This window comes from Mesocricetus auratus, unplaced genomic scaffold (genome assembly GCF_017639785.1).
Source record: "Mesocricetus auratus isolate SY011 unplaced genomic scaffold, BCM_Maur_2.0 Super-Scaffold_100011, whole genome shotgun sequence".
Classification (NCBI taxonomy): Eukaryota; Metazoa; Chordata; class Mammalia; order Rodentia; family Cricetidae; genus Mesocricetus; species Mesocricetus auratus.
In genome coordinates, this window is record NW_024429195.1 from 3,748,069 (window position 1) to 3,772,233 (window position 24,165).

The 24,165-nt window shown below is 39.7% G+C and overlaps 1 long non-coding RNA gene across 2 annotated transcripts; it reads right to left on the minus strand.

Annotated features, from left to right (window-relative positions):
• Positions 1-447: 447 nt before the first annotated feature.
• Positions 448-23,896, minus strand: LOC121143159. Of its 2 annotated transcripts, none has more exons than XR_005880287.1 (3): positions 23,858-23,896; positions 1,440-1,507; positions 448-532 (listed from the first exon to the last, which is right to left on the minus strand). It is a non-coding gene; the product is annotated as an uncharacterized LOC121143159 (long non-coding RNA). The 2 variants fall into 2 exon arrangements; XR_005880288.1 differs by lacking the exon at positions 23,858-23,896 and adding an exon at positions 6,330-6,824.
• Between the last annotated feature and the right edge of the window lie 269 nt (positions 23,897-24,165).

Sequence of the window (24,165 nt, forward strand, 5' to 3'; positions counted from 1 at the left end):
CCACTACTCCGTCAGTCACTTCAGGCAGTCCTTTATCCTCTCCCAATTATCGTCCCGTCTCGCCACAAGAGAAGACGTGCAATGGTTTAGCCAGATACTCAGGGAGTACAGGGGCATTCCGAGGACTCCCTGTGACCCACTGTGTTGTCACAAACGCTGTACACCTTCAGTTTTTTCTTTTCTGGACTATTTATATTTTATAGTATCTTTCGTAACAATCGTGTTATTCATTTTCTTCTTGCTTGTGACAAAAATTACTAAGCAAAAAGCAGCTTCGTAATGCAGAGGTTTGTTTCGAGTCACTGTCTGAAGGTAGGTACAGTCCATCATGGCAGAGGAGGCGGGGCAGGCATGGAGGCGGCAGCATCAGGCTGTCAGACCCATTGCACCCCGTCAGGAAGCAGAACGCTGGAGAGCGACACCTCCTTTTGCCTTTGTGCTCATTCTGGAACAGCAGCCCGTAACTCAGGATGGCTCGCTCCATCCCAATAGATCTTATCTAAAGATGTGTCTCCTGGGGGATTTCTAGGTCCTGTCAAGGTAAAATTCGTATTAACCATGGCATTCATGAATCTGACCATTCTGGTGCTAGTTTTGTATGATTTAAGGTGACAAGAACCCCCATTCGTTGTCTCAATTCAGTGCGGTTGTAGGTGCAAGCAATGGAGGAAGCAGAACGCTGTGCCCGGCCTCACCATTTCCCGTTCTATAACGCAGCTGCATGTGAGCTTTGCGGGCGACTTCTCAACTGCGCCCAGCCCATTCTTTTCAGCTGCTCGGAAGTCTGTGCGTCCCCCAAACAGGTAAGACATCAGACAGCAAGTAACTAATAGTTAGGGATTGGGCTCCCCCCACGAGTGGATAGCACCCTGTGAAGCTCCTTTTGTGTCTAATATGACCCACAAAATCTGAGCACACCTATCAAGAAGGGTCACAGCTCCATCATCATGTTAGGAGGTTGGGAAGCAGGGGAGAGAGATAGGTTGCACTTCAAGTCCTGAGCAGGCTTCCAGAGCATTCTCCTGCCAGGAGACTCGGTATTGGGCGGAGGTGACAACTTGGTCTTAAGAGACTTGCCTTGTTCTCAGAAAGTGTTTCCTCGGTATATGAATAAGCAAACTTCTGGGGAAAGGAAATCGCTCAGAATCAGTGACAGAGTCTTGAAAGTTACTCATTCTCTGTCTCTCTGTCTCTGTCTCTGTCTCTGTCTCTGTCTCTCTCTCTCTCTCTCATACATACACACACCCTTCAGCCATATTAAACTTACAAACTGAAACATAATTGTTTCCACTTCCTAAATGCACCCATCCATTAAGGGAAATTTAAGAACCACCAATTGACTCCTTCCATCTTAAGGCAATGCTTTTCCTTTCCAGTATAAGTCCTCTTTGATATTCTCCCAATTAAATATTATTAAAGGTGAGCACTGAGGTTCATACCTGTAGCCTCAGGAGGACTGACACAGTTTCTATGCCAGCCTCTATTCCACAGTAAATTCCAGGCCATCCTGGGAAAATAGCATAAAACCATATTTCAAAAAAATTTAAAGCTATTAAATTCATAACTGCAAGTACACACATATTTTATATTAAATGATAGATAAATGGGGGCTGGGAAAATTATCAAACAGAAACAGAAATCCTAAGAAAGCAAGGAAAATACACAAAAAGCTATTATTTTAATCTTCACCTTTTTGTTCATTTTCAAGGTTGCAATAAGGAATTATAGTTGCTTACCCTTTTAGGATTTTGTATCCTCTTTTTCTTTTTGCCCACACTATATAGCTTTTTTATGATTTGATATTTCATTTCTGAGGAACTTTGCTTTTAGCTGTGTTGCCTATGCTTTTGTATCGAAGAAAAAGCACTAAGAGGGACCCTAGAAATCCACTGGTCACAGACATGGCTCCTAGCCATTGTGAGGACACCTGTCTCTCTTTGATAATCGGGATCGAGACAGCCTCGTCAACAACAAACTGCTTTTGCTGCCTTTCAATAAAAGGATTCTCCAAACGGCCAGATGGGAGTCCCAAACCTCAATCCAGTAGAGTCAAGCTCATGTTTCCCTGTGAAAGCCCACCCCTCTCTTATCCTCCATCAACAGGATCTACATTCATAGGGACCAGAAGCAGAAACTCGGTGACAGATTTGTAATCATGATAACGGACAGTGTCTCTTGATGGGGGAAGTCCTTCTGTGTATATGTCTGTCCTATTGGTGGATAAATAAAGCATCCTTGGCCAATAGGGAAGCAAGATAGGTGGGACTAAGAGAGGTGGAGGATTCTGGGAAACGGAGGCACAGGCAGTCACCATGTAGGACACGAAAAGAGTAAGAAGTCCAGACCCTTTCTCTGGTAAGAGAAGACCATATGGAAATACTCAGATTAGCAGTTATGGCTTAATAATTAAATCAGAGCTAGCCGATAAGAAACCATAGCAAACAGTCAACAGCTTCATAATTTAATATAGTGTCTCATGTGTTATTTGGGGGCAGAAACAGCGGAAGGACCCAGGCAGCTGGCAGGAAAGAGTCCATGTTACAGTCTGTGACATGTTTGATTTGTTACTGGAAAGAAACCTGATAATTACCAGAAATTAATAACATAAACTATTGCACCTTTAAGGAAACAGGCCACCCTCAAAGGTAGTATTATCCACGTGAACCCATAGGTTGAGTCATCTCTCCATATCATCAGACTACCTGGTACTTTACGATGAGATAAATGCCCGTGACCCTTGGCTTAAAAATACGGGCTACCCTTGTTGATGAGGCACTTAAAAAAGTATATGGAAAATAAGTATGAAAAAAGACAGGATTAGGGATAGCAAAATGAACCTCAAAAATTAAACAGAGCAGGAATCACTGTACTCTGTACTAAGGACAGCTATACAAGTGTAGTAATGAAAGCAATGTGGTATCAGCAGAAATGTAGCCCGGTGGATAATGGGAACGCCACTGAGAACACAGAAGCGGAGCTTGTTGTGCATGCCTGATTGTTCACAAGGGTGTAGAATAAACTCACTATGAAAATGGCCTTTTCAAAAACGGATCTGGGAAAGAGTGGGCAATCACAGGCTAAAAAAGTTATTAAGGCTTTCAAAGTAATACCAACATATAAAAATTATCTCAGAATTGATCATGGGCCTATAATGCAAAACTATATATTATTTTTAGAAAAATACACAGAAAAAAATTTTTACAGTCTGTGACTAGGAAAATATTTGAGTCTTAGCACTAAAAGCATAAGCAATAAAAAGAAAATCAGATTAATTGAATTTCATCAACACTTCACACACACACACACACTAATAAACACAGTGCAATAACACCCGTAATCTCAGCACTGCAAAGGCTAGAGCCAATATATTACTGAGTCTAAGACTATTTTTGACTACATAATGAGAATTATGCCAACCAGAGATACGCAGGAAGACTTTTCTCCAAAAAGTGAAAATCAAACCAAAACCCACAACAACAAAAGCCCCCAAGTTGTAGACTGAAAGTAAAAATATTTGCAAACCACATATGCATAAAGGGGCTAGAATCTCATATATGTAAGAAATATAAAAACTTAAAAGTTAAGTTAGGGGGAAAAAAGGATATCTTCAAAGATAGGAACAGGAACAGGCTTAAAGGAACGGAAGACCATCAAAAGGTTCCGGTTCTTAGCAGGGTTAAACTAAGCTCAGTGAGATGCCACTCCACACCTGTGCGAATGGCTGAAATGAGAACTTGGAGACGGTACCAAACACTGCAGGAAATGCAGAGTAAACTGAGTCATTCTTGTGTGCTAGAATATTTGTCACCACTGTGGGAAGCAGTTTCGCCGTTTCCCCTAAAACTAAACAAAGAGATTCTCACAAGACAATAGTTATACTTGGATATTTACACCAGATAAATGACAACTCAGGTTCACATAAAAACCTGTAAAGAAGTACAGATAAATTGGAAACCCTCCAGACACAGAGGGCAGAGTGTTGGGATTCAGGCCCATCCAAGGCTTTCTCAGAGACCTTGATGAAAAGAGGAAGGGAATGTTAATTCTGTGCCTTCACCCAGAGAAAGACTTGGCAAGGTCTGGTCTGGGGCTAGAACCAGGACCTCAAAGGAACCAAGGTTGCAGTTTAAATTTTTTTTAATTTAAATTAAAAACAATCTTATTTTACATACCAATCCCAGGTCCCTCTCCCTCCTGTCCTCCCACTCCTCCCACCATCTCTGAATCCCACCACCATCCGCTACTCAGACAGGGTGAGGCCTCCCATGGGGGATTTTCAAAGTCTGTCATATCATTTGGGGCACGACTGAGGCCCTCCCCCATGCATCTAGGCTGAGAAAGTATCCTTCCATAGGCAATGGGATCCAAAAAGTCAGTTCATGCACTAGGGATAAATGCTGGTTCTACTGTCAGCAGCCCCATAGACTGCCCAAGCCCCCAACTGACACCCATGTTCAGGGGGGCCTGGTTCAGTCTTATGCAGGTTCCCTAGTTGTGAATTTGGAGTCCAAGAGCTCCCACTTGCTCAGATCTGCTGTTTCTGTAGGTTTCCCTAGCATGGTCTTAACCCCTTTGCTCATCACTCCTCCCTCTCTATAATTAGATTCCAGGAGTTTGGCTCAGTGCTTAGCTGTGAATCTCTCTGCTTCTGCTTCCATCAGCTACCGAATGAAGGCTCTATGATGACACTTAAGGTAGACATCAATCTCATCACAGGGGAAAGGCATTTAAGGTAGCCTCTTCACAACTGCTAAGATTCTTAGTTGGGGTCAACCTTGTAGATTCCTGGGAATTCCCCCAGTGCCAGGTTTCTTGTTAACCCCATAATGACTCCATCTATCAAAGTATCTCTTTCCTTACTCTACTTCTCTGTCCTTCCCTCAAACTTGACCTTCCTGATCCCTTATGTTCTTCTCCTCCCTCTTCTTCTCCCCTCCTTTTTCTCCTACCTCTCCCCTCCCCCAGATTCCAAATTTACTCAGGAGATCTTTGACGACCTGGCTCTTCCCCCTGTGCTGTGGTTATCAGTTCTAAGGCAAAGATGGTACCCTGTGCCATCTTTGAAGATGTTGTCTGACTGGGCTCTTTGCTGATCTTCACTACTGTCTACCTACAAACAAGTATGTAGGAAGCTATGTGGCTTAAGAACATTGCTTGACACAAACCATCTGTTTATGTAAGGCCTCCTGGTCCTCAAGTTTTTAACTCTTTTATATTCTCATCCCCCCTGGTCTTCCCATTCTATACCTTGTAGTGCAGTATACTGTGTGGGCAGACTTTTTCAGGTCAGGACCACTGGCTCCCCAAATAACCACATGATGGGAGATGCCATTCTGTAAATCTGTGTCTTATTGGTTGTTGAATAAAGCACTGTTGGCCAATAGGGAAGCAAGATAGGTGGGACTAGTGGTCGAGGAGGACGCTGGGAAGGAGAAACACAGGGAATCATGATGTAACCGCCATAGACGTAAGAGGTCTGGACCCTTTCTCTGGTAAGAGAAATGCTTAGATTAACAATTATGGGATTAAATACTTAACTCAGAGATAGCCAGTAAGAAACAAGCAAATGTCCAACAACTTCATAATGTGTGTTTATTTGGGACTGATGCGGCTCTGGAACCAGGCTATTATTAATTTTAAATGCTCAGCTAGTAGCTGGCTGCTAACTAGATCTTACAACTTAAGTTAACCTATGTTTCTTATCTACACTCTACCATGTGGTGTTACCTTCACGAACTATGGCATGTTCCGTCTCCCGCTTCCTCTGTGTCTAGCTGGCAGCTCTGTCCTCCTTATTCCCAGGGTTTTCTTAGTCTGTCTCTCCCCACAACCTCTTTTTGCCTCACTTTGGCCAATTGGCTCTTTATTAAGCTAAAGAGGGTAAAGCATCTTCACAGTATACAAAGTATTATTCCACAGAATTTCCCCTTTTTTGTCTAATTAAAAGGGAAGGTTTTAACTTTAACATAGTAAAATCATATACAAAAAAAAACAGTTATCAAGGAAGAATTACAGTTACGTTATCCAGCTTATTTGCATTTGACAAATTTAGAGAGGCTATTATCTATCTTGTCTTTGCAAGTCTAAAGTTTTATAACTAATTTACATCTTATCATAACTAAGGAAGGCTGTAAGTCTAACTATTTAGCCTATAACCCTATCAAACAACCCCAGAAGGGTGTAATATTACCTAACAACAGGGACATCTGGCTTCCTGGACAGTCACTCAAAGTTCTTCTGAAGTTCTGGGGCATCCATGTTTGGCCTACAGGCCTAGGATATCTGACAGATATTTCTGAGAAACAGGGAATTTTCAAGGACTGTCCTACCTTGTCTTGGCAAAGTTTGTCAGCTGCTTTCTTTCATGTCCTGTCTGTCCAGTTTGGACAATATACACGCAGCAGTTGAAGCAAGTGCATTTTATTTTTTCCAAAATGGCTAGCTTTGTTGTAAAGACAGCAAACTCCTTGTAGAGTTTCTTCAGTGCCCACCGTGTTCTTTTGAAGTAAATTGGTGCTGCCAGGAGCAGACGTGTCTCACTGTCATGAAAATCCTTCAGTTACTAAACATCCTAAATACCATATTCTGTAGGTCTTTGAAGACCATCTGTCTATCTAAATATGTCTGTTTAACCTTGAAAACACACCTACTATGACTACAAGTTTGATTATTACAGATGACTAAATGCTAACCTGTTTTCATTACATTTTAAATGAGCTACAATACCCCGTAAAAAGCTAGAAACATATATATAACAAAATAACTTTAAATGTTTACCAATAAATAGAAATCTATACTGATATAAAATGTTTCAAGATTAATAGTTGCCTTTTGGATTAAAATAGATTCAATAATCTATTCATTCAATAATCTATTCAATAATCTATTCATTTATCCCATCATTTCTACATCATATCCCCTTTTCTCCTTTAGAAAGAATTTAACTTTGAATTTAACTTCTTAGTTTAGCTTTTTCCTTGACCGTGACCAATAACAACTTATAACCAATGGTGACAAACATCTATAACCCATCCTTGAGAATGTGGACGTGGCTTTCTCTAGACTGCCTCCTGTTGTCTGGGTGTGCTGACATCTTTAGGAGGAGCCTTGAGAAAATCAGTATAATGGTTAAGTCATGACTGGAGTAGTCTGTGAGGCTGAGCTGGACCATCTCAGGCAGCAAACTTGAAGCTGTTATGCTGGATGCTGATCTCTGAGGAAACTGCAACACAGGTACTCTGAGATACTGGATCACCTGGGATATCTTTTTTATTGCTGTCTGGTCCCCTTGCTCTAGAATCACGTAAACTTTCAAAGGTAACATGCACATTTGCATTCATACATTTATAGACTGTGTATCATACGCAAGTTGGCCAAGGATGTTTCTTTTTTTGCTTTATGTTTGAGTAAATAAAATACATATTATGTGTCTTGTAGGGTTTTTTAGGTTTATTTATTTACGTCTGTAGCCAGGATTTTCAGGGGGGGCCTTCCTCCATCAAACATAATCATCTTTAACCTTGAGTGAATCCATAGCCTTTTGTTTCCCGTGGGAACAAAAGCACAACCTTTTCCCTAAAACAAATCATCTTTTTGACTTTCATTTTGAAATAAATAGGTCGGTTTCATCTAGTGGTTTTTATGATCCAATGTCGCTCAGAAGCCATTGTTCATTTCTCAGCAACAACAACAACAAAAAAAATTAAAGGACAAGGACACACAGGATCCAGACAGCCCGTGTATTTCCCATCTGTATGTTTCTGTCTTTTATATTACTTTATCCCTTCTTATAGGGGCTTTATTATTTTTAAACTATTGTTTCCTACCACTGTCTATTCTCTTTCACTTTTTCTTCTCAAGCCTAAGAACATTATTAACCACACTGTAACCTGTTTAGAGGTGTCTTTCGCCTGGATCTGTCTTAAGAAAATTTTAACCACACTGTAACCTGTTTAGAGGTGTCTTTTGCCTGGATCTGTCTTATAAGCATTTTTAACCACACTGTAACCTGTTTAGAGGTGTCTTTCGCCTGGATCTGTCTTAAGAAAATTTTAACCACACTGTAACCTGTTTAGAGGTGTCTTTCGCCTGGATCTGTCTTATAAGCATTTTTAACCACACTGTAACCTGTTTAGAGGTGTCTTTCGCCTGGATCTGTCTTAAGAAAATTTTAACCACACTGTAACCTGTTTAGAGGTGTCTTTTGCCTGGATCTGTCTTATAAGCATTTTTAACCACACTGTAACCTGTTTAGAGGTGTCTTTCACCTGGATCTGTCTTAAGAAAATTTTAACCACACTGTAACCTGTTTAGAGGTGTCTTTCGCCTGGATCTGTCTTATAAGCATTTTTAACCACACTGTGACCTGATTAGAGGTGTCTTTCGCCTGGGTCTGTCTTTATTGAGCATCTGCAGTGTTCTCTGATGAGTCTTAAGCTGCTATGTCAACTTCTAGTGTGGCTCAGCTTAGCACTTGTGCTAGCCCAGGACACCGGGTGGCTGGCTCCATCCTGCAGGCAGCTGCCGGGAGATTCTTTGTGTCTTGTGCCTGGCATGAGGCTGAGACAAGGAAGCCACATGTGGTTCTGTTTTTTTGTTTGTTTGTTGTTTGGTTTTTTTTTCTTTTTTCAGCTCAGCTCAATTTAATTGTAACTGGCAATTAGCATCCACCCGTATCCAGGAAGAAGTTCTTTGCAGGTGCTTAAAATATGATGATATATATTCACAGAAATCAGTAGTCATAGGATCTTTGAACAGAAAGCTACTGAAAAGATGCTGGAAAACGGATCCACTATTTTATGTGAATCACAAAGATCTAATTGCAATGTTATTTAAATAACATATTGCATACATCAAATAAACAATAGTGACAAAATAACTGCAGCTTCATATTTAAGTTATCTTTGAAGTCTCTAATGAGTTTCTAACAGTTACATGTTCAGTTTAGAATCAAATAATAAACTCCTAAACAAGACAGAACAGTATCAATAGATTCATCGAATGAAGGAGGAAATAGGTATCAGGCATGAGATCACAACTGGATAAGAGTATTGAAAACGGTCATCACAAAGCACAGAGGAATAGGAGCAGGGGCACAAGTCTAAACAGGACTTCCTGCATTACTGCAAAATGTACGTACCACATTTTGAGAAGAAAACCAGCCGGCAAAAGAGTTGAAACAGACTTCTGTAAAGAGAGTGACCAGAATCCCAGAAGGCTTTTATAGAATGGCTTCATGAAGAAGCCAAATGTACCAAGTGCTAAATGGGGGCTAAGCCCCCCAATGGATTGGGCATTAGAGAAGGCGTGAGTGACATATAAGAATTCTCCTTCCCTTCCTAGAAAAGGTCTTCTTCAGGTAGACATACACAGCAGCTCTTTACCTATTCAAGGAAAACCCATAGCTTGTTTGACACCATCAAAAATTGAAAGTTTGAATAATAAAAATGAAAATAGTGACTTAATTAATCATGTGCTTGGATACACGGAATGCATTGGGCATTAGGAGACATTAAAATTATAGAGGCTTATGGACCTCAGTCTATATAAGAAGAAAGTACCTGCTTGGGTAAAACCAAGTTTCTAAGAAATGAAAACTGGTATACTTTGGAAAAGTAAAAAATTAAATTTGTGTTTCTTGATGTCAAAGTCTACACATTGTGCTATGACACAATTGCATATTTATACAGACTTTCATCTCATCATGTTTGTGTGTCATTATTACAGCAATTTAAAGTAAACAACGACAATGAAGAGAGAAATTTGCAGAAAAATTATAATACCTGAAAAAATCAAAATCAAGGGGAAAGCCTGATTCCCAATGAGTCGATATTGGTTGCTGTGTAAACAACCTGAGTATTTTGAGAGAAAAATAGCTGAATTCACCAAGAGCTCAGATATTTCTCCATGATGCAATCGGATCTGTTACAGTTAATTAAAGAAATATAATCTAGTTTCCATAAATATGTGCATAATGTCCCATGTTTCCAAGGTCCTCAAAGATGCTAGATACTCCAGCACTGATCCTCCAGTAGCCAGAGTTCCCCTTAATGAATCAACGGTATTTTTCTACCCTAGACCAACCTGTACAAGATAAAACTGAGTTCATCATAATCAACAATTTCATGCTATCTTTGTCTCCTGGCATATGATGTTTTTCATTCTCTCCATATAATTAGAATATCCTAAACATCTTTATTATCTTTACATTTTGAATAGTGCATATTTTTCTCTCTTTATGTGTAGTATACTCTTTTTCTTGTAGGAGGGAGGATTAGAGGAAGACAAGGAGAGATACTCATCAATTAATGGTGCTTTATCACTGTGGGCAATCTTACTGACATATTTATGTGAGTTATTTTTATTATAATATTTCTAAAAACTTATGGCATGTTAGTATTTTCAGGGTGTCTTTTTGTATAGTCAATTACTAAAAAACATTTACTGCCAAGTTGAAAAAAATATGACCTTACTCAGTCTTGGAGAAGTCAAACTGATAAAAAATTCTATTAAAATATCACCTTCCAGTATTAATATCCACACAAACCATAGAGATACGACCCACTGCACTTTATTTTCTTCATTCCTGTAAGGCTGCTTTCAATTTATTATTTATGACACTAGCTTCCAGTAAGCAATCCCTTAGTGCACTTCTATTCACATAAAACTAAGGAAAACATGAAATCAAAACAGAAACTTTTGAAAAGTATATTCAGCTGCATCAAAATTTTATTGTAAATGTCACAGAGAAGAATACTCACTCCTGGTTTTGATCTAAACTATCTCAACAACATCAAAAATCCAGTGGAAGTAGGATAGGATCAGGTATGGTTCTACATCTTGGAGATGTATGGTTATTTGAAACCCTGAGTTGGAAAAGACATTGAGAGCTGCCCCCAGAGCTTGTTCTGTGGGAGTTTGGAATATAATAAAAATGTTGAAAGAAAGGCATACAATGAAGAGGGTGTGGTTTATGAAGTTTCAGAGGAAAGCAAAGACTCTATGTCAGGGCTATTGCACAGTGTTTTTAATTATGAATCTTTAGTCCCTGGTGAGTTGGGACTGAAGGATCATCTGTAATTAACAAGAGATCAGCACCACTGAAGTGAAACCTTTGTTTTACTGGAAGAATGGATGGTGTTTGTCTAAGGCTGAAGAGTCAGCTGTGTTTAGCAAGAAACCAGCACCACAAAGTCTACTGCGAAGTATTTCCCCAGAGTCAGCATGCAGAAGTTGAAGATGTCTAGGGTTCATCTCGAGCTGGTAGCCAAGCTTGGCAATGTGCAAAAATCACCCACCTAGTATTGGTCTGAAGACACAAGAAATGCAGAGCTCAGGAAGTCATTGAGAACTGGTGAGGTTTGGCACCATGTGGCAAGGCTAGAGTCCCTGAAAAATAGGTCATTTGTGGAGGTGAAGGCTCAGTTACTGTAAAACCTCTAGGATATTCAGGTGCCAGGGCCGTGGGACATCCTCCAGGAGCTGCAGAGATTTGGAGTAAAGCCTGCCTGAACCTAAGGCATGCTGTGTGTTGTGGGTGGTAGAGCTGGAGAAATGGGTCTTCCCATGATGTTTGGAGGCCAGAAGGTCATGAATGAGCTCCAGATATCATACAGTGAGCTACACTGTCGCATTTTCATTTTACTTGAGTGTAACTGCGCTTATGCCTTTCTTATTCCATTTAGAATATGGTAGTATGCAAATTAAGTTTATTTTATAGAATCCCCCAATTATAATAATTTGAACATTTTGAGGAGATATTGGACTTCTAAAGCATTGGCATTTTTTTTAAAGACTGTGAGACTTTTAAAGTTGAATTTTTTTGTATATTTGTTGACATCAGTATTTTGTGCTGATGTTAACATCAGACATAAAGTCTTCTAAGTGCGTTTGAAGAGAGGATTTTTCCCTTAAAGATCCATATGCCATAACTTCTCCCAAATAGAACATGAGCTCTCATCACATTGTTATCTGGCTTACAACTTGAATTTAAGCCTTTCCCCTGAATGCCTTCTGCAACTGAAGTTGTATCTCTGAACAGAGAACAGCGTGCCCTGTACCTTGGGGGAAATTGCGTAAGAGGACATTGGTGAGGCCAAGGAACTGGATGCTTAGATCCTGATGGGTTATTTTGCCCGAGGGAGTGACTCCTTCATCTTCAGCATCAGTTGCATCTGCACTTCAACTACCTCTCCAATGCCCTGAAGAACTGGCCACTTCTGCATGACAAAACTAACCCTGCCTCATCAATGAAAGCCCCAATGTACTTCATTAAAGGAAAGGCAAAGTCAGATAATGCCGAAATACCCAGGATCCACTTGAATCACCCAGAATAGTCTCTAGACCTGTAGTCGGACTCAAATCTCAGCATCCCCTGGAGGGAAGCCACAGTGTATGATTCACAAGGGGGCACATTACATTACCAATACAATTTACGTAATCAGAGGTCTTGGGAGTACTAGTGGGGATAAATGTGTAAGGGAGTAGCCTGATGGTAGGAAGAAACCTACAGCTTTACGTGAATCCTGATCCATTCTGGATTTAATGCTTCAGCTGTCACATTTATAGATGGTGCCAAGGATTTGTCTGATGATTTGAGTGTAATGCAGATCAAAAGATGAACCATGTTATAGCCCTCAAGTAAAATCGGGTGTCATGCAATGTTAGCCAAGCTCAACTCACGGTGAGTCCAGTTGCTCCCTGAACTCATGCTATGGTTATTTCCACTGTCCTAGAGAAGGCCAAATAGAAGTCACTAGAGCTGCTTCTAACTGAAACAACTGTAAGCCCAAACCAACGCCATGTCCATGTCCCTCATCAAGGGCTTAAAAGATTCAGAAGTTATGGTTTCCACATTTCCTTGAAGGAGGCACTTGAGCATCACAGGCTCAACAAAGCAGTGACTTTACATTCATGTCTTATTCCAAATGTGGTTTTTTTTTGGGGGGGGTTGGGAAGACAAAGGATTCTCGTGTTATTATAGGTCTACCAAATGTTTTTTGCCTCTCCATATCTGTCCCAAAGCCCACTAGAATCAAGTTTCTTTTTAGCTGGCAAGACCAGCAGCATATTTTTTGTTGTGCTCAAATGTATGTCAGTTCCCCAGCCCCGTGCCATAATTTAATTCACAGGGATCTCGACCATCTTTTTTTCTCACAAAGCATCATATGGTTCCATCACTTTGATGACGTATTGGCTGGCCAGAGCAAAAGGGAAGCAGCAAACATTCTGGACTTAGCGGTAGAAAATTTGCACGTCATAGAAAGGTACATAAAACCAAACAACAAACTCAAGAGTCGTCTCCTTCAATACATTTCTAAGAGTTCAGTGTAATTTGGCAAGGGGAGCTATACCTTCTAATGTGAAGCATAAGGTATTGCGCGTGTGCACGCACACGCACGCACACACACACACACACACACACACACACTGCCACCAAGATATGAGCACACTGTTCAGTGAGTCTAGTTAGAGTTTGCAGGCAGCACTTTCCTATCTTGGGTGTGTTACCGACTGACTTGAGAAGTTGCCAGTGTTGTGTGAGGCCCAGAATAAGGAAAGGCGCTCCAAGTCCAGGCTGCTGTGCCGTCTGCTCTGCCTATTTGACCCAATGGTGTGTGAAGTGTAGTGGCAGACAAGGATGCTGTTAGAAAAATTCTTGAGACCTCGACGAGTGAATCACAGCGGAGGCCCTGAGGCTTTGGAGCAATGGCCTGCTGGCACATGCAGACAACTCTTCTGCCTTTGAAAGACAGCTCTTGGCCTGCCATTGGGCCTCAGTGAAAACTGAACATCTGGCAATTGGCCATCAGGTTACCATGTCACATGTTGCCCACGGTGAGAACCGGGTGTAATCTTAAGTTTAAATATGCGCAGCAGCAATCTGCCATCATGTAAAAGTGGCATATATGACTGGACCTGAACAGATTGTGAAAACATAAATAAGTTACACGAAGTAATGGCCCTAATGGCTAAGGGCCCTACTCCTGTAATAATGCCTCTGTCCTCAAAAATGCAGCTATAACCTCATGGAGGTGTTCTCCATGATTGGTTGCGTAGGGGAAAGAAGGCTACAGGGCACGTTTTATAGTTTGTTCTCCACGCTATATACGTGTTATCCAAAAGGAGATGTAGGATAATCCTGAGGATGGTGGTAAAGGAAAAATCTGTACAATGCTCTTCTATTTTGATTAGAGTAAAAATGGCCAGATAGGTGATTATATACTGATTTGTGGTTTGCAGCCAATGGTTTCATCAGAGTGTTACAAGTACAATGATGGGGAAATTAGTAAGAATGACATTTGGGGGGAAAGGATGTGGCTAGAACTCTCAAAATTAGCAAAGCAATGTGAGGATATTTTTGCCCATGTAAAAGCTCCCCAAAATGGAGGCCTTAACTGCTTCTGACCAACAAACTCATTTTTTTAGCAAAGAATTACAGCAATGTGCTCATGTCCATGGAATTCACTGACTCTATCCCATGCCCCATTGCACTGAAGCAGCCAGCTGGATAGAATGTTAGGATGAACTTTTGAAATGCACTTACAATGCAAAGTCTATGGATAGATACATGTATACATCCATGCATGCATGCATGTATGTATACATACATACACACATGCATACATACATACATACTTATCAGGAGCACCCAGTCATTCAGCACCATTTGGAACATTTTCATAGGCTGAGGAGTTACTGCCTTCTCTGTTTCTCTAGTATTTAGACAATGACTACTGGACGACCTAGCCCCCATAATGTAAGGCTGTCTAAACACATATTCCATTTCTCATGTCTTATTATCTAAAAACATGAGAAACAAAGAGAATTCTAAAACGCCAAGAAAAAAATTAAATAACAACAAAATTCTCTTCTCAGGCGTATCTGTTTTACTTCCTTTTACATGGTTTTAGCTGACAGATCAGATCTCCACTGAGCTTAATCTTCCCGTTGTCTCCATGTAAATACCCCACTTATTTATTTATGATCTCTACTTGTCTGTGCAGGTGAATGATTCCCACTGTCAGCTCACCAGATGCCACATGATAGACATTTTTCAAGGGAAAAGAAGAGACAGAGGAGTCCTTCTGCACACTGGTGGCTTCTAACTTTCTAAGGAGGACACACAACCAACTATCTGGTGGGAACTCATGAAAAGTTATGGTGAAATACTGGGCACTGGGTAATTGTAACCTTCAATGGATTTGTGTCTGTATCTGTTTCTTTTACTATAAGCCTCAGAGAAAACCAAGATGAAAAATGAAGACAGCAAGTCTGCCACAAAAATTATTTCCATGGTAATGGTCCCCAAAGAGAATGACTTGGAATAACTTCCAGACAAAGATTCAAAGATTAATATATATATATATATATATATATGTCTAAAATCCCTTTCTTTAATTTGTATTTTTCGCATTTTAAATACAATAATGTATATTATTGTATCATTATTATATCATATCTATTAATAGTTATTAGCTATTATATTAGTAAGTAATAATTGTAGTAGTAGGTAATTTATTATAGTAATTCATATGTGTGTGTGTGTGTGTGTGTGTGTGTGTGTACCTTGTTGGGCATCTCTTTCTGTAGTTCTGAGAAATTTTTTTCTATGACTGTATTCTCCTGTGCCAGCAATTTAAAGATTTGTTTTTTTACCTTGGTGTTATAAAGCTCACCAAGGTTCCAATCGTGTGCATGTGTTCACACTCACACACACATATGTGATTAGCATATTTAATCTACTATTGACCTTCACAGAGTGATCTAATCCAACCTTGCTTTAAGCCCAGGTGTGTGTGTTTGTGTGTGTGTGTGTGTGTGTGTGTGTGTGTGTGTGTTACACTCAAAGGATACATGAATATAGTTCAAGAGGACAAACAAAAACACATGAATGAAATTGGAAAGTCAATTAAAAATACAAAATCAGAATTTGACAAAGAGAAATACTCAAGCACCAAAGTGAACTGTGGCTAGAAATTAAAACTCAGTAAGACAAAAACCTCAATATAAAGCTTCTTCAATATAGAGGAGCATTCAGAAAACACAGTATCAGGGCTTGAAGGCAAGGTATGAGAGTTGGAATGCTCAGTAAAGACCAATGATAAAATGAACATACACATTTAATTACATGAGGGAGTTTTATAATATCAAGAAAAAGTAAACATTTAAATTATAGTCATAGAAGGAAAATAAAGTCACAGAAGAAATTTTAACACTATAGAAAGAGATGGTCATCAAGAGACTAGAAGCATACAGAAAACCCAACAGGTAGGATTAGAAAAGAAGCTTCTCATATAACTTATTGGAATTAAAACACTAAAATCACATACTAAAAGAAAAATATTGAAAGCTTACATAGAGGAGAGTTGATTCATATGTAAGGCTGGTGATACAGAGCACATTTGGTAGAAACTTTTAAAGGCAGATGGCCTAGAGAAATATGCTCCAAGGACTCCAAACTGCTGGTCCAAAATATTTATCCAGCAAAACCATCAAGTATAATTGACAAAGAAGTACGAACTGTCCACAACGACAAAGCTTATTCTCTGCTGATGGTAACTCAAACAGGTGTGGCCACTATGGAAATCACTGTGGAGTTCCTTAAAAAGCTGGACACAACTGCCTCAAGATCCAGCTATATTCCTCTTGGGCATAAACACAAATGACACAGTGTCTTACTGCAGAGATACTTGTCCATTCATAGTCTTGGTTGCTTTATTCATTGTAGCCAAACAATGTAAACAGCCTAGATGTACATCAACTGAGAAATGGACAATGAAACCGTGGACATCTAACACAAGAATATTACTCAGCTGTCAAGGGGAATGAATTTACAACATTTTCAGGCAAATGGATGGAACGAGAAACAATCATCCTGAGCGAGGAATCTCAGACCCAGACAGACAAATGTTACATGGTTTCTCTTATGTCTGTTACATGTTTTCTCTTATCTGTGGATTGTTACCTTTTAAGTCTTAGATATGTAGGGTATGTAGGGTTTCTTTTTTTTTTTTTTTGCTACCCACAAAGGTTTTGGGGGACTAGTAAGGGGCATTATGATTATGGAAGAGAAGATATTTCAAGGAATGGGAGATAGAATGTAGTCTTGTAAGGAGAGTAAGGGGGGAAATGGAACAGGAAGGATTAAATGGAGATGTGTATGGGATGGCAGGATAAAGAATGGAATATGGGGTAGGGATAAGAAACGCCCGTTGAAAAAGCCATATAGAAATCTGTTACTGTAGAAGCTTCCTGAAATACGCATACACATATACACATATGTACATATGTTATACATGTACATATACATATACAAGGGCTTTAATGGGGTAATCTACAATGGGAGAACAATACTCCAACTAGAGTTCTCATATTAACAATTAAAAACTCCAGTACCAGGAACAGGGTAACTCTTGTTGAGCTATTGGCCAACATGTACCCCCAAGCATTTCAGGCTACTGTGGGTATTTCTGGCTACCCTTCAAAACTTGATGGCATGATCCCATTGGTGAAGACAACACATACTTGAGGCACAGGAAATGGAGAATTAAAACTGGTACACATCTGGGACCTTATACCTACTGTCTAGCCACCACAGTGCTGGAATGTGCTGTGCAAAATACAGGAGGAGTAAAACAACAATACAGAGATGTAACGATCACCACAGCCACCCAATTTTGACAAAGATGCCAAAGGATTCACTGGTGAGAAGACAGATGTTTTTAAATAGTGCTGGAAACTCAGTTTCCACACTTAGAAGCCCCAAACTCTGTCTGTCTCATAGGCTGCACATAAAATGCACAAACAAATTCCAAATACATCAGACTTTGGCATAAAACTTGAAACATCAGGAAAACATCAGGGAAACACTTCAAGATACAGGCATGGGTGAGTAATTAGGGCATAGAGCTTAGTCGCTCAGTGAATAAGTTCAACAGGTTGACAAATGAGACCTCATGAAACCAGAAACCTTCTGCGCAGCAACCACTCTCAACTAAGGGAGGAAGCTCAAGAACGGAGAAAATCTTTGCCATGTCAAACACCTGACTGATGAAAAATATTTTAGTGTATACAGCCAGGAGTACCTAGCTAAGTGACAGAGTACTCAATAGAGTACCACATTAACATAACTGTAATGTCTGCAGTAAACGCTATGACTGGTGTATTTTTCATATGCTTTCTTTTAAAAACTCAGGTATTAGGTTTACTTAATCAGATGAAAACTTAACATTAAAATTGAGGTTTTGTGGTTAGATTCACTTTCTTTGAATCAGTGACAGAGATTTTTAAAACATAGAAGGAAAATTGCATTTGTCTAATAAATCTACTTAAATTGTAACTATTCTATTTCCTTTCCTCAGTAACAACCATACATGCTACAATTAACTCCTATAGTATATTTAAAAATATTTGACACAGTATGAATATGTGGCTAGTATTATTTTCATTTCTTTTTTACATAACTTGGTTTTTTCTGGTTGCAGTGGTGTAATTATGATATTATCTCTAAAAACACATTTCATGCTTCTGTTTTCCAAAAAAAATTCATAGAGTTCTAAATACTTTTTCTCAGAAATTAGATTTTTAGTGTAGTTGTCATTTACACATATGCATTGGATTTGTGATTTTTGTAAATGCCTTTGTATTACTTTGGGGAACAAAGAGGATTAGTAGATTCTCAAATGTGCCAAGACAGAAGCAAACAATCCAAGCCAGAGGCCTGGAAGGCATGTTGATGTGATTTCCTTCAGCAGAAAACAACAGATGTCTCCCCAAAGGAAATGCGGGAAGATGGAAGAACCACTGTTTATTACATTAGTAAAGATAATCAGGAAATCGATGGTTATTTGAACAATAAACATTCTCATTCTCCTCTGCCCTAAAAATATATTCTGAACAGGAAAAAAGTTACACGTTCAATTTTGTAAAAAATAAATGTGTGTATCTGAATGTGGAGAAAGAACGGACACATCAATGAACGGTTCAAAATGCTTTCCAGGCAGCCTCTGTGAAAGAGCACAGCGTTGTGTAGTGTGTGTGTGTGTGTGTGTGTGTGTGTGTGTGTGTGTGAGAGAGAGAGAGAGAGAGAGAGAGAGAGAGAGATTTTTATGAAGAAGCTGTGAGACTGATTGAGTCTGAGATTTCCCTTAATATCAGAGCATTAAACACAATATTCTTTGCTAGAACAGTCTTAAATTCACCAAGTCTACTCGATTTTCAATAGATCTGTAAGTAATCTCAGTATCTCAGATTTTTAAAAGCCATAGTAGGCATTAAATAGTCGTTATTTATACTCTTACATCCTAATTACCTGGCATAGGAAATTAGACTGTTTTCTTCCCATCTTCACCTGGCCGGTGCAAGTGTGATGAAATAGTCCAGGTTGCTTAATATGAACTTTGCATAGTGTGATGAGTTTCAAGGGTAGGAGGATCAGCCTCTGACATGTAGTCCTCTATTAGCAATGGGAGATTTCAAGGCGGTTTTAAGACTATTTCAAATGAAACATGTGTTTACAGAGTATTTCATTTGCAAAATCTATAGGATATATTTGTCAAATGTCAAGTATTGAAAGACAACGAAATGTTAGGGACTCTAAGATTACTCCTTATCCAATCCCTTCCCCATATTACTTTCCCCTTCTGTCTAGCTATATGGACCTTTCTGAGATCATGTAAAAATGCCAAGCCCTGTCCAGGAGCAGAGCTTTGAATCTGTCACTATGGCATCTCTTCCGTCTACGAATGACACCGGGTTAAAAGATTGCCTTTTCAGTGAGAACTCAGAGGTGTGCCATGTAGACACTATCACCATCCCTCATTCCTGGCACAGGAGATGAAATGGAGTCTGACACAGCCATTGCTGATGTGGGATAATAAGATGAGTTGCTTGTAACACACTAAAACAAATACATTCTGCCACTCACTAGCGATGCAATTTGTAGCTCCCATTGTTCCATCTATTAGAAGAGTGAAGGGCATTCGAGAAGGTTGATGGTCCAGAAGATGTCAACCCAAGGATGCACGATGACTGTGAGGGGCTCAGAGGGACCATGTGAAGGGACTTCAGACACATCAACACAAAACTTACTCTTTTTATTAATAGAAAGTTTCTTGTATGAGAAATATCACTTTGCAGGGTTTGGAAGAACCTAGGAAATCTTTGCTCAATATCCCAAATCCAAAAAAGAAAATTATTGAAGGAAATGGCGGGGAATTAGTACCAAACGCAGCTGCTTTCACATCAGAGGGTGTACCATTTAATCACAGGGATCTCAAGTGGGAAACGGATGGTATTTTTCTCTGAAAGATGAGCATCATCCAACTATGGAAATAACAGAGAACCCAATGATGTTAAATACCTGGATGTGGCATTTAAAAGCTGTTTGAGCTTTGTTGAAATAAGAAGACAGGGAAGCAGGTTCTGTTTTACAAATCTTACAAGGGAAGGAAAGGTGGGCACCATGATGTCTGTGGCAGCTAAACAATCAAACAGAGAATTACAAAATTGCTTTATGATACCAATTAACTGCTGAAGCAGGAAGGGTTTAAAGGCCCTGAAACTCTACAGAAGCGGGGTAATTTTGAGGGAGATTGACAACCTTTCCTTCTGGGAATCTTTGTTGACTATGGGTATGAACTGAAGGCTGAATATGTGAGTATGGTTAAGACAAGGAGCATCTTCCTGGACCCAGGTGAACTATCAGATCTTTGACAGCTGCGTGAGTGAGGAATAACATTGGAAACCCAGGAGAAGTCAAGCATAGCAAGCCTCTATGTCAAGACTGCTGCATTCTGAAGATGTTAGAGCAAATACTTGTAAAATTAAATCCAGTAACTGAAGAAAAAATGGGCAATTCTAATAATTTTAGATTCAATAAATCCATTCATTTTTCAATTAGAAAGCCTCACTCTTGAAGACCACAGTATGTAAACATGCAAACCATGATAGAGTGAGTCAGAGAGAATCCCTAAATGTCACCCATGCTTTTATAATTGTGACCAAATCCCTCCATGCAACTCAAAACTTTACATGAAATATTAATGAAATAAATACTAAAATAATAGATTATCAAATAATCTAAAGGAAACATACCTCACACATAAAAATGTAGAAAGGAAGTAAAATTATAGAAGAAAAGACATTTTCTTATTACTTCTAAAAGAGCTTAAACAGTTACGCATTGGAGTTAGTCCTTCCAGGTGAAGCCTTACTAGCAGCAGGGTGTCACAGGATGTAAGAGCTGGTGGCTGGAGAAGAATGTTATAAAAGGCTGTCTTCTAGACGTGTAACCCATGCATACATGAACTCACAGAAGCTGTGATTTCCAGCACAAGACCAAGCCAGCGAAACCCAGCATGTATGGAGGAGGGCCGATGTGATGATGGGCTATTGGCAGGGATGGCTGCTGGGAGAGGGTCAGTCATTATTCTTTAGAGGCGTAGCTGCTGGTTGGTTTCCCATGCTCCAGTCAGCGGATGGCCCTACACTCATGCACACATAGGCAGTGATAAATGAACTCATGTGATACAGGAACAGGGAAACAAAAAAATGAGGGCACCAAGTAGGGAAGAGGATGTGTTTGAAGAATGGGAGCAATTGGAGGGGGGAAATGGAGTGGATTTGCTTAATACCTACTTGAACATGTCCTACTCAGACTCCATGCTGTGATCAAACTCCATGATATGAAAGCAAGTTTGGGAGAGAAAGGGTTCGCTTGGCTTACACTTACACAAACTGTTTGGCCCCACATAACACAAAGTGACAGATAAATTAACCATCACGGTCTCATAAACCAATTCTTGCTACTTTCAGGCCACAATGGAATCAAGATAGAATCAGAAAGTGATAGGAAGAGAACACGAATTATCAGCAGTAGTAACGTGAACAAAGGTAAAAGCAGGTCTGGTAATTTGAATGAAATGTTGAAGTTCTAATAGTAACTTTCAAAGATTGTCAATGAATATATAAAATTTAGATAATGACTATCCATTAAAGAAGTCAAATTTGTTATAATTATCTCCCAGAAAGAAAAATCCTAGACAGAGAACCTGATGATGTCTACCCAGAAGGAAAAGAGAAGTCAGAGTACATGACCATTGATCTACTCAACAGAAATACAACATTTCACAACCATTTTTAATGAGCTCAATGCAACCTTGATTCAAGAACTAGACACATCTGCTACAAGTAAATTCAATTTTTGGAAAACACACTGCAACCACCTCAGTACTTGCTGTCATTGGCTGAATCTCTATTTTACTTTACCTCCACACTTTATGGTTAAAAGACATCCAATAAACCTTTCTATTTTCTCTCTTTGGTCTGGTATCCCCTGTCCTCCTCCTTTCTCTCTCGACCATATACTAAAACCAAGAGTTTTAAACAACTCAGAAGAGAAAATTTTCATCCTCTAGTTCTGGAAGATCGAGTATCAAAATATGTCTCTAAAGATATTTCTGAAACTTCCAGCTGTGTTGACAAAATTCTTCACATTTTTTATTTTACCTGACTGCAAAAATAAAATAAAAATAATAATGTATGATGCTGAGACCAAAACGAAATGTCTTTTTGTCAGGTAGACAGGTTGGGAAGAACCGAGGAGAGAAGCCTCACACTGCTTGTCTGAGATGGATGTTTCAAAAACTGCTAAAAACGAACGAGATGTAAATACCATCACACCCTACCTCTATCACACACTTCTCATAAGTGCACAGCTCTCAGAAACAAAATGCACCCTTAATGTCCTCTAAGATGCAAACATTCAGACAAAATGCTGTAGGCAGAACTCTTGCCAAGTTGGAGGCACCAGTGAACTGATACCAACTTGAGGCTTGGCTGCTATAAGCAATGAGCTTGTATGTCAATAGCTTATTATAAACTTCTTCCTTTGTGTCTTTCAAAACTTCTGTCTGCCTCAACCTCGTTAAACACATAGTTTACTTACCACAGCAAACACATTCCTATTGCAAATTTCTCTACCTACAGAAAAATGTCATCAGTTTTCAGAAAGCCCTCCTCTGCTATTTATGTTGAAAACTTCATGGTGGGAAAATTATTGCTGGGTAATTTCAAGGTCCTAAGGTCAAGATCCAGCACCCATACAAAAACCTGGCAGAGTTGCTCCACCTGAGCCAGAGATAGTAGGATGCCTGGGGTTTGCTGACCAGCCATTCCAAACAAATCAGCAAGTTCCTAGTTCAATGGGAGACCTTGACTCAAAAAGCAAGATTAGGAACCATTGAAGAAGACACTTGGAAAATGCCTCTGGCCTCCACTTGTACCCACACATGCATGTGCGCACCACACTCACACACACAGACACACACACACGTGCCAGTGCTCACTCTCACAAAGTGTGTGAACATATACACACACATGAGTCAAGAAAGTGAGGGAGGAGAGAGGAAGAGGAAGGAAGGAAAGAGAGAAAAGTTGTCTCATGAAATTGCTAAAATAATTTCCAGCTCAATTTCTGGCTACTGATAGTGTCTGGGGAATGAGTATCATTGACTTAATTATCTAAGCACTGATGAGTCCACGAGGCTCCAAGAGAAAGTTCCAAACACATGGCTTTGTGGAGGACTCCAGTTAAACTCAGTAGGTTAACAAAACAAGACATAAAAATGGAAAAGTGGTTTGTAGGGAAAGGCGTAGTTGGCTGGGGTGGGAGGGAGATGAGAACAGGAATAAGAAGAATGCATCACATATATGCCTGAAATTGTCCACAATCAAAATTAATGAACAATGCTAAAATCAAAGACAGCACAACCATCTGTTGAGGCTCCAAATGACGCTGTAACGATAAACAGCACACTTACTGAAAGTAAAACTAAGTATTGTAGAAATTACTCACAAGACACCAAACAAGTAACCCAGATGAGCCAAGTAGTTTTCCCGCTGCCAAACCAGAAGCCGAAATCCGGGAAAAGAGACCAAGACTTCCTGTGTGCTGTCTTTTATGCCTTCCCCCGTAACGCCCCCTAGCCATGCCCAAAAGTGGGCCTGGCTAGTGACATAGTTCACCGCCTACGTACTTATATGTCTTTACGTCCGTCTGTATATGTCTTTAGTCATGCTTAAAGTGGGTATGGTTAGCGGTGTGGTAAACCACTCTTTTATTACCTCATCTGTATGTGCCTCTAGTAAGTCACATGGTTAATG